Here is an 11,749-nt window from a genome sequence, read left to right as displayed (position 1 = left end):
TTTTAAAGGGCACCTTAAATGAAGAGTCATTTAAAGTATGTCTCTCAGGGTGCCTGGGTGGCTCAGTGGGTTGAGCCTCTGCCTTCAGCTTGGATCATGGTCTCAGGGTCCAGGGATCAGGCCCCTGATCAGGCTCTCTGCTCAATGGGGAGGCTGCTTCCCTCTCTCTCTCCGTCTGCCTCTCTGCCTGCTTGTGATCTCTCTCTGTGTATCAAATAAATAAGTAAAATCTTTAAAAAAAATGTATGTCTCTCAATGATATTTCCTAATGGTTAAATTCAGGTATGTATTTTCTAAAAAGATTACCATATAAGTGATATTGTATCATTCTCATTGCATCATATCAGAAAGCATATGATGTTGATATTGTAAAGATAGTTTAGAGAGTTCTCAGCCTATTTCCCCTAATGTCAACATCTTACATAAACATGACATCTTTGTTAAAAGTAAAAAATTAAAATGGGTTATTAACAATACTATTAACTATAGACTTTACTTGGATTACCAAGTTTTTCACTATCCTTTTTCTACTCCAAGACACAATTCAGGACCTCACATTACAATTAGCGGTAGCTCCTTTTTTATATGAATACTCTCACTAACCCATAGTACAGGAGTCCCACCCCTTCCCTCTCCACATTAGAACCTTGATTCACTAATAATATGGTTACCAATGGTTACCAAGTTTCACTTCTCACATCTCCCCCACCACGAGAGAGGAACTGCCCATACTTTCTGTGGTTCACATTCAACAATCCTAAAGAAGGGTTTTATTTGGATTGACTTGTGACAAATGGCTTCCACTGGAACAATCAGATATGACTGAGAAGGGAGGGTCTTATAATATGACATAGCTACTGGGAGTCTACCCTAAGGAAGCAGAGCTGTTCCTTCAGAAAGGGAATCATTATAAACTGGGCAGTGACCTCATCAATAGTAACCAAGTAGCTCATTCACCTCATTTCACAGATGAAGAAACTGAAATCTGAAGAGATAAGTAACTTTCCGAAGGTGCAGAGCTAGTCCTTAATGAAATGAAGGCCAAACCCAGGCCTTCTAATTCTCGGTCCTAGACATTTGCCTCTATATCCCTACCATGATGGTGGTACTAATCCCAAGAATTAAAGAATCTGAAATTAGACGTGAACTCAAAGTTTATCTAGCTCTTGGTGATATGTGAATTTCCCAGCATAACCAAGCTGACTTCAGAGTAATGGAAACTATTCATATTTATTTTTCTCTAATATTGAGGTTTTCAAAGTAATTCACATTCAGCAGGTTAGGATGCAAATTGTTCTACTTAGCAAAGAATTGCGTGGAGTAGAGGTGGGGGGTGAGTAGAAAGATATCCATCAACAGGTTTGTTAAACAACCTAGACTAAAACCATATAATAAAATACCATACAATGTATATGTGTGTTGACACAGGAAGCTGTTTCACAAGTCTTAAGTGAAAAACCAAATTCAAGTCAAAGGTGTGAATAGTGTAAACCCATTTATGTGGGAGACGATGGGAACAGCAACTGTCACCACACTGTTTAGTCTTCATCAATGACAGGTAGGATTAGAAAATACTTTTTAGTTTCTTCATTATAATTTTCTATCATGCTTGAATTTTTAAACAAGTATGAACTGAAGGCATGACACTGAGTGAAAGAGGTCAGACACAAAAGATCACAGAGTATATGATTCCATTTATATGAAATGTCCAGAATAAGCAAGTCCATAGAAATAGAAGGGAGATTACCGATTGCCGGGGGTGGTGTGAGGGAGGAGAGGAGTGACTGCTTAATGAACATGGGGTGATGAAAATGTTTTAGAAACATAAAGATGAGGGCTGCACACTCTGAATGTACTACCTGCCACTGAATTGTACATTTTTAAATGGTTGACAATGTTTCATGAATTTTGGCTCAATTTAAACAAAATATTTTCCTGAAATGAGGAAATTTCAGTATCCACCTATGCTCTACTATGGGCTTTGGGCAAATTGCTTATCTTTGCTATGTCAGTTCATCTATAAAATAAAAACTGTTGAAGCAGCCGCTCTCTAAAACCCACTGAGGCTCTAGCACTATGATTCTAGACACATTCAACTTTTATTCATTCTCTTTTGATTCAGGCAGACTGGATAAGCTATTTTTCTGACATCATATTGCTGACCTAATATGAAGAGGGAATAAGAGGTAAACCACTACTTTTAAAGATCACAAATATATAGATTCATCTAAGCCCAATAATGAATGGCAAGTGATCACAGAAAATATGTGGGAGCAACAAAGTCAGAGGAGTAAAGTTAATAACCATAGGTAACGTGTACTGATTATCTTCCACGGGCCAGCTACTGTGTTAGATGCCTTATGAATAGTATTCATATTTTCACAGGCGATCCTTAGGAGAAAACCACAAAGCTTCAAAATGGTAAGTAACTTGCCCAAGAACACTCAACTAGTAACAGGCAAAGTGGTGTTGAAATTCAGGTCTATTTATACTCCAAAGTCTGTGTTCCTTCCACTTTTTCATGCTGTTTTCCAAAAAGAAAAAGCACTGAAGGAAAATGACCTGGTGCTGAAGGCAAGGAAACGCAAAAGCAAACTGGAAAGAAAAGATAAAGAAAAGTGAAAAGGGAATGAACAGTGACAATCCACAATTATCTCTATGGTTGAGATTGGATCCTCTTTAGGCCAATGTTCACCCTAGTCTTCTGGTATGCCTTCTGTATAATTATGACAAACTCTGTTTTTTTACCATAATCTGCTAAAAACAAAGTTTCATTGAGTTTAAAGAATCTTATACATAGGTTTCCACGAAGGGAGGTCTAAAAACCATTAGACTGAATATTACTGATTGGATATTATTTTGTCCTTTCATTTTAACAAAGGAAGGAGGTAAACAGAAGGAGAAGTAGCTTCCAAAATAGATAAAGGAGAGATAAATATAAAGAATTAGAGTCAGTTGAAAGAACAAGTGATATTGGAAGGATAAAATAGTTAAAGCAAGTGTACAACTCACTAAGATAAAGAATCAAAAATCATATACAATTACTACCAAGTAATTTTAAAGCAGATAAAAACTGCGAGGGAGCAGTAGAGACCAGCTATGGTTTTCCCAGCATAAGAAGTTGCATGATAAAGGACATTTAAAGTTTTGGTCACAGAGGGCAAAGTATGTCCCAGACCTTTATTTGTAAATGACACCAGACTGCTGACTGGTAGAAGTCACTTGGCAAAAATCAGGGAAGAGCCAGTGGACAAACTGGCTGGTGAGTCTGGAGGGAATGACTACTTCATTATGGAACCAAAGAGGGAAATGGAAAAGGGAAGGTGGTCAACACTCTAAGAATGGCAGGTTTGACCAACAGCCAGAAGAAAAATGTTTTTAAAATAAGGTAGACCTAAAAACTCTCTCTAAGTAAACTAGTTTTCAGATCAAATTCATCAAGTAAGGAAGGAGGTCCTCAAAGAGGGGAAAGAGAAAAAACAAACAGCATGCATTGAACCAAAGAGCCAGAAATGACCACTACATGTGATTGGACAGGTTTTTATTGCTTGAGGCAACCCAGTCAAAGAATTATCAGATCTGAAATCTAAACCACACTGACTGCTCATCAAGCTGGCTTCCTATAGGGCTACACTCTGGAGCCTATCCATCCAGACTGGAAAGGAGGAAATAAATTTATCTGTATCCACAAACAGTGCTATCAGAGATGTGGAAAAGACTAAGGAATCTATCAAAAAATCTAGTAAAACTAACAGCAAGGTCACAGAATACAAAGTCAGGATACGAAACTCAATTACATTTCTATATACACGAAACAAAAAATTAAAAGGAATTTTTTTTTTAAGTTCACATACAAAAGCATCCAAAAACATAAAATAATAACACCTGTCCAGGGGGGACCTGGGTGGCTCAGTCAGTTGGACATTCGACTCTTGATTTTGGCTCAGGTCATGATCTCAGGGTCATGAGATTGAGCCCTTTATCAGGCTCTGCGCTCACTGGGGAGTCTGCCTGGGATTCTCTCTCTCTCCCTCTGGCCCTCTACCCCCCACTCTCTCTCTCTCTCTAAAATAAATAAATAAATCTTTAAAAAATAATAATAATAGCTGTCCAGGATTCTCTAAGGTTAAAAATGAAAGTGAATACTTTCTTTAGCCTAATAAACACTCAGCTGTCATGGTTAACTATTGTGTTAGTCATGAGGTAGAGAATAGAAGGAGGGAAGAAGAGGGGACTGACCTTTGTTTGAACTTTCATTTTGGGGTTGTCAAGTTGAGAAATTAGAACAGATCAAGGCAGAAGGATAAAGATCAGTTAAGTGATTCTTGAACTCACCCTTCCATGTCTATAGCCTTATTTTAATAAAAATCAGGGGGTTAAGTATCCAGAAGATGCCACTGAGACTCTGGGAGTAGATAAGGCTAAACTGAGGAGGTCTTTTTGTCTGATTAAAGGATAATTTTCTTGTTACAAAGGTACAACTAAGATCAGAGGCACCTGGGAGGCTCAGCCAGTTAAGCACTGGGCTCTTGGTTTCAGCTCAGTCACAGTCTCATGGGTTGTGGGATTGAGCCCCCGAGTCTGCTCCACACTCACCAGGGAATCTGCTTGAGAGTCTCTCCCTCTGCCCCTCCCCCCATTCGCTCATGCATGCTCTCTCAAATAGATAAATAAATCTATTAAAAAAAAAAAAACATGAAGATGTAACTAAGATCAGATTTCTCTTTCCTCTGAGACCACTGACTTAAAAGAATTAAGTAAAGCAAAACTAAGCTATAATTGCTATTTCCATTCTCTCTATGCCTAGTAGGAAGAAAAGGTAAGGTCCCTACTCCAAAAGTAGCGAAGAAGGTTATAGCTTCTCATCACTTCAGTCAGGACTCAGCATCCATTTAAAAGGGTGTATTGTGGGGCACCTGGGTAGCTCAGTTGGCTGAGCAACTGCCTTCGGCTCAGATCATGATCCCAGAGTCCCGGAACTGAGTTCCTCACAGGGCTCCCCACTCCGCAGGGAGTCTGCTTCTCCCTCTGACCTTCTCCCCTCTCATGCTTTCTCTCACTTTCTCTCTCTCTCAAATAAATAAATAAATAACTTTTTTTTTTTTTACAAAAGGGGGTGTTGGGACGCCTGGGTGGCTCAGTTGGTTGGACAACTGCCTTTGGCTCAGGTCATGATCCTGGGAGTCCCGGGATCGAGTCCCGCATCGGGCTCCCAGCTCCATGGGGAGTCTGCTTCTCTCTCTGACCTTCTCCTCGCTCATGCTCTCTCTCACTGTCTCTCTCTCAAATAAATAAATAAAATCTTTAAAAATAATAATAATTAAAAAATAAAAATTAAAATTAAAATGGGGGTGTATGTTACAGCCACCTGTGGGCTCGTAAGAAACCCATTTCCCTCATCTCATCTGGGGTGGTCCAGAAATTCTGCTGGCAGACCCAACTGGCCTAACAGTGGCTTCACAGACTGAGTGCTGTCCTACCAGCTCTTGCTGCCTAGAGGAGAAAATCATGGGTTATCCGGCTTTGGGAGTTAAGCAGGATATTATGGCTTACTGAGAGTAATCAGTACTGAGAGTACTGAGCAATATTGAGTTGGTCTGCCCACACTCAAGTCATACATTGAGCCTTTAAAGATTCACCACTCAAAGCCAAGGACAATCTTATATTTCAGGTATTGCACATTCAGGTATTCAGTGTTTGCCCCTAAATTCAAATTGTTGCACTATAATCAAATTACATTTGCCCGATTCAACTAATTCAGGAGACAACACGGAGACTAATTTCATTTAAAATGGCAGATGCATGGGCATCATAGCCTGAAAAGGTGCATATGACTCAATCCTGGCCAATGGGACCTGGGTAGGGATGATATCTGCAGGCAAGCTCCTAGAAGTTTTCCCTCATGATCAAGAGAGAACTTTGAGTATTTGGGGTAGGAAAGCCTTTTTTGGACCTTTGGAGATAGTTGTCTGTAAAGTGATGATTGGAACTATGGCAGCCATCCTGAAACCATGAAAAGGACAAGTTGAATAAAACATAGCAGAGAAAGTGTCTGTGCCCAAGACTGCTAAGGCACTGCCCACTCTGGGAATGCCTTATCTTTAGATATCATATTCTAGAATCATAAACAATAAATATAAGCCATCTTCTAGTAAGCATTCTGAACACATCCTAACTGATGCACAGGTCAGTAAGAAAAAGACAACAGAAAAATGGATAAAGGACATAAATAGAAAAATCACATGAGAGGAAATGCAGATAGTCAAAAAACATCCTAAAAGATGCTCAACATTGGGGCACCTGGGTGGCTCAGTGGGTTAAGCCTCTACCTTTGGCTCAGGTCATGATCTCAAGGTCCTGGGACAGGGCCCCGCATTGGGCTCTCTGCTCAGCAGGGAGCCTACTTCCCCCTCTCTCTCTGCCTGCCTCTCTGCCTACTCGTGATCTCTCTCTCTCTCTGTCAAATAAATAAATAAAATCTTAAAAAAAAATAGATGCTCAACTTTGCTAATAATAGTTAAAAAAAAAAACAAAGAACAAGTTTTTTGCCCAGTAGGTTTATAAAATTTAGTAATACCAGAGTTGACAAGTACTTGAGGAAACATGGTTCCTCAGATTTCTGAGTAGACTGCAAACTGGTACCCTGGTACACAATTTAGCATAGTTTATTAAAATTTGAAATGTGCATACCCTTCAGCCCAACAGTTCTACAGAAATACTCACTAACGCACACAAAGATGTTTGCACGAGAATGTTCAGTATTGCACTGCTAAGCCAAAACAACAACAACAACAAAACCCTTAAATAGTCCAAAGTCCAAGAGTAAGGACTTAAGTAAATAATTTATAATCTGCTCTACTGTGGAATAGCCAGAGTCATACAAATCTGTGTACACTGGCATTTGAATCTATTCAAGATCTACTGTTAAGGAAAACATGCAAGTTGTGGAAGAGCAGTTATGCATTCCAATTCTCATTTTTTTGTTAAGTAAAATGCTTTTCTATGCACTGAAATAAATATGGGACAGTATATAACAAGGAATTATCACTAGGAGGTTGATATGAAGCCCTTCAACTTTAAACTTTATATATTTCTGTGATGGGTACTTGTGTGTTTATATATTTATTGCTTTTGCAATTAAAAAATATTTTAAGCTAATCAAGCAACAGAAAGAGCTGGTCTTCCATGAGCACTGACTACTATTTTAAGAGAGCTATAGCCAAATGTCTCAACTCTTCCCAGATAACATGGAGTCTGAGAGGCTAGATCCAGCCTGGGAAATTGTTTCCTGTGCAGACCTTGAGGGTGACATGAAGCTGGCCCTGTGGCCATGAAGGGGAGTTCCAAAGTCAGCATCCAGGGACAAAAGCTAAAGAGATAGCCAAAGAGCTCACTCCAAGGGGCCAGGCAGAGAGGCAAAATCCACTGGATGAGAACCTCTGACACCAACCCAAAGCCAGCTGGCCCTGCACGGAGGGTGGCTGTGGCCCCAAAGTCATCCTCTGAACAGCGGAGGTGAAATGCCTCACCGGGCATCTGCCACCTCAGAAGCCGGAAGGGAGGAAACCATGAGGTAGGGAACCGTCAGTGAATAACCCGAGTATAAAGAAGCAATAAAGCCTATGCTTGTTTCAATTTCCTACTTAGGATGGTTTCAGATTTTAAAAAAGGAAAAGAGAAAACATTTGCCTTCTTAAATTATAGTTTTTTAGGTGTAACTTAATTTCTTTCCAGACATAGGTCTGTGAAAATTTGCATACTGCCTTGATGCAAATAATTTTTTTCAGAGTACCTCATTGTACTCCACTGGCCTGGAGGGATTTTATAGAATCAAGCCCATCTGTCTTCCTTTGACATCTGATTTTGGTAGATGACCATCAGATGGGAGAGTTACTGCAAGACAGGGCCCCCAACTCCTGAAGCATCCGGCTGGGAGGAAGAAGATCCCTTCACCACTTCTATCCCCCGAAAGCTGTTCTTCTGAGCCCTCTAAGGCAGTCAGCCATCCCCCGGTGCAGCCGAGCTGGGTGAGAAGTCCTTTTTAGGCAAGACATTGAAAGGAGTTGGCTGAGCAGATCTAAAACCCTTGGTCACCAGGGCGGAGCCAGCCCCGGGGCAGAAGTATTACTTCACAGTTGCATGGGCTTCCTGTGGCTGCCAATAGAGGCGGCATCTGGCAGCCGGCCCACCGCAGAGAAGAGGGAACTCCACGGAGAAGAAACTAGCAACGAGGCCCCAAAGGTGGAAGTGCTGCCTGAGAACGCCGAGCGAGCCATGGAGGGCATGGCCAGCTGGCCTTGCCGCTCTGCAGAGCGAGGGGTGGCCTGTGGGACCCCTGGGGCTTTCCAGGATGTGCTTGCCTCCTACCGTGGGCCCAATCCAGAGGCACTTTCTGCACATGATTTAATCCCTATCATTTACCCCATATCATAAGGCGATGGGGAAGGTGCTATTATTTTTCCATTTCTCAGACAGAGAAATGAAGCTCAGAGAGGTAAAATAACTTGCCCCGGGACAGACAACCAGGAAACAGAGGAGCCCAGATTCCAACGCCTCTGCATGGCCGGTCCAGAGACCAGACTAGGACCACAGCACCTTCGGCTTTCAAGCGAAAATCAAGACAATGAGGTAAAGGCTAGCGCTGCCTCCAACCGACACTGGGGATTGGAGCAATCTTGTCTCCTCCCTTGTAGGTAATATTTTGGGTTTCCTTCCTTGCACACAACCAGGCAAATGACTGCAATTCTAAAAAGAGATAAATATAAAAACAAGAAGTGAAAGGCTGCAGACACCTGAAACCGGACCATTTCTGCAAGTCGGAGCTAGTGGAGCCGCCACACAACAGAAATAGTTCTGTCCTGTTCAGATAGGCTTTGTTTGGCTACATGGCTGCACATGCAGCGGAGTGATAGCAAGTCCTGAGGGTCTGCTCCTTTGATGAGTTCAGCACACAAAGGCCTACATTTTGATGTAATCTGATAGCATGTAGTTCAGTCCTAGACAAACTGCCACTGTGAGGAAGTGATAAACCCAACTTCCTGCACAGAGCTGCCTGAGATAACACTTTCCATGGACTGGAAGAAAAAAGAGAGAGAGAGAGAGACATGATTGCTACAGAAATTTAAAAAGAACGATTCCATCCTTAATAAATAAGCCCTTTCCCCTGAGGCTCCAGCAAAGGCGAAGTAAAGCGGACAGCAGTCAGGTGGCTGTGTAGTATTTCCACATATGACTTAATTCTGACTTTTATTCATTGATGGTATCAGTCACTGGAGAGTCACTTGATCGTTCTCTTAAGGATACTTTAGTTCAGACTCAAAATCTCAGGTATCTTCTTGGCCAGGAGAACATCCCTGAACTCATATCGGGGAACCCACATTGCATCCCTCTGGGTCATTAAAGAGGTTGATTGAGCCTGGATAAACACACATTGGAAATGTTGCCAACTTACCAAAGAAGGACTAAATAAACTGTATCATATATAAACAGCCAGTAAGAGCTGACTGTGCTAGGAATTTTCTGTGAGTGCATTCATTCATTCATTCATTCACTAATTTGACAAATAGTTATTGAGTGTCAACTGTGTGCTAGGAAATACAAGAGCAAACAAAGAAAGAAAGATCCCCTTCCCTCAAGGACTAGTTAGGGAGACAGATGTTAAAGTAAACACACAAATACACGTAAATCACAAAGCATACTGACTGCTTTGAAGAGAAAAGGACAGGGTGGCCTGATTTTGGTTTTGGATGGGGTGGTCATTTCCCTGATGTGAGATTTGGGCCTGAGTCATCCAAGCAGACCGAGAGTGAGGGAAGAGATTTTCAGCAGAGAAAACAGGCCATATCAAGGTCTTGAGTTAGGAGAGAACATGGTGCCCTCAGGAGCTAAAGGAAGGCGGTGTGTCCAGAATAAATTGAGCAAGGAAGAGAGAGGCTTAGGACATATGTCTAAAGTACAGAGGAGCCAGGTCAGGCAGGGGCCCTGCAGGCCATGGAAAGGAGTTTGGCTTTATTTTGAGCACATAGGATCGTCCCATAAACCACCACTAAACCTCTCATAGTGTTTAGGTTCTAGATGGTTTTCTAGGCAAGGATCTCTAAGAAATGCAGCAACCCCAACATTCTTTGGGGGGGAACTGTGAAATAAAATCTCTACAAGTAATTTAGAGCATCAAAGGTATTCCCCTCAGTTAAACCAGTTCAGCCAAGCCACAAACTGGGATAAGAAAAAAAATCAGGATGATAAAAAAAAATTAATGAATCCCACGTCATTTCATTATTTTTTTAAAAGATTTTATTTATTTGTCAGAGAGAGATACACAAGCAGGCAGAATGGCAGGCAGAGGCCCAGAGAGGAGCGGGTTTCCTGCTGAGCATGAAGCCCAATGCGAGACTCGATCCCAGGACCCTGGGATCATGACCTGAGCTGAAGGCAACCGCTTAACTGACTAAGCCACCCAGGTATCCCTTATTTAATTATTTTAATATGATTACAGAGTAACATGGTAGCTCTCTACCATGATAGATAGATTGGCCATTTGGACCAATCTTGTTGTTTTACAAGAGAAGAAAACAAGGCCCAGAAACGGACTTTGGAAAATCCTTTGCAGCAGTCACTGGGATGGGAAAGTCAATCTGCTGGTGCTGAGCAGCTCACCAGCCTGTCACTGAAGACAATGGATCTGAAAAACTGGGCTTCTGACATGCAACACCAGCTTCAAGTTTTCACTCCTTAGGGCCTCTTAATGTGTTGGTTTTATTCCACAGTCAAGTGATTTGAAGAGCCTTAAAGCACAGGGTAATAAAGTCATGTTTTCCTCTTGTGTGTATTTCCAAGTGCAGACCCCATTGGCTACCAGACCTGAACTCTAGGGGTTTTGAAGTACTGAGTATGAGGAGAGATTTGCTTTTCATTCTGAGGCTCTTGACAAGAGATCCTGGCTTCCTTCAAGTGAAGCTACAGAACTTACCGGTTTGAGATTTAATCATGTTATTAAAAAGAGGACTGACACCTCCAGAACCAATGAGACATCACCTTTGCTATTCTGACAGCTTTCCACTTGAGCTGACTGAATTCCTGCTATGTGGTAGCTCTCTGACCTCAGTACAGTTTCACTTAGCTGACCTCACATAAAACTCCCTACCTCTCTGGGCCTCTGTTTCTCTTCACATGATGCCTAAGATCCTTGCATGCCCAACATTTTTGTGTCCAAGACAAATAAAAAAAAAAAATTTAGAATCTTGACAGAAAATGACCTTAGTACCATCACTTTAGGATGGAAGGAAGGAAGAAGGGAGGGAGGGGGAGAAGGAGAAAGTGGGATAAGAGGAGAGGGAGAGAGGGACAGAGGAAAGGTGGAAGGAAGGGAGGGAAGATTAAAAAAGAAAGAAAAGAGGGAAGAAGCCATTAGTGAACAAACTAAGGAAGGAAAAGGGGAGAAAAGCTGTGCTTTCCAAACCTCTCTGCAACCTTAACAGAAATATACTGGGCTTGAGTTGTGAAGAAGTTATTGCTTATTTAGCCATCAAAACACAGCCCAGTGGAGTATGCCTAAACATCGGTTACAGATTTTGACTCTGGATACCTTATGCGTCAGCAACTTCTGTTTAAGAAAACAAATGAAGTTTCAAGAAAAAAATTGTTACAGAGGAGTAATGCTTTTTTTCTTTTAAATTTGAAATACTTTATATTGCAAAGATTTTGTGAATTGGTGACGTCTATGAAAATCACTTAGCCCAGAGTCTAGCAC

Source organism: Lutra lutra, chromosome 14 (assembly GCF_902655055.1).
Source record: "Lutra lutra chromosome 14, mLutLut1.2, whole genome shotgun sequence".
Lineage (NCBI taxonomy): Eukaryota > Metazoa > Chordata > Mammalia > Carnivora > Mustelidae > Lutra > Lutra lutra.
This window is presented reverse-complemented; position numbering follows the sequence as displayed.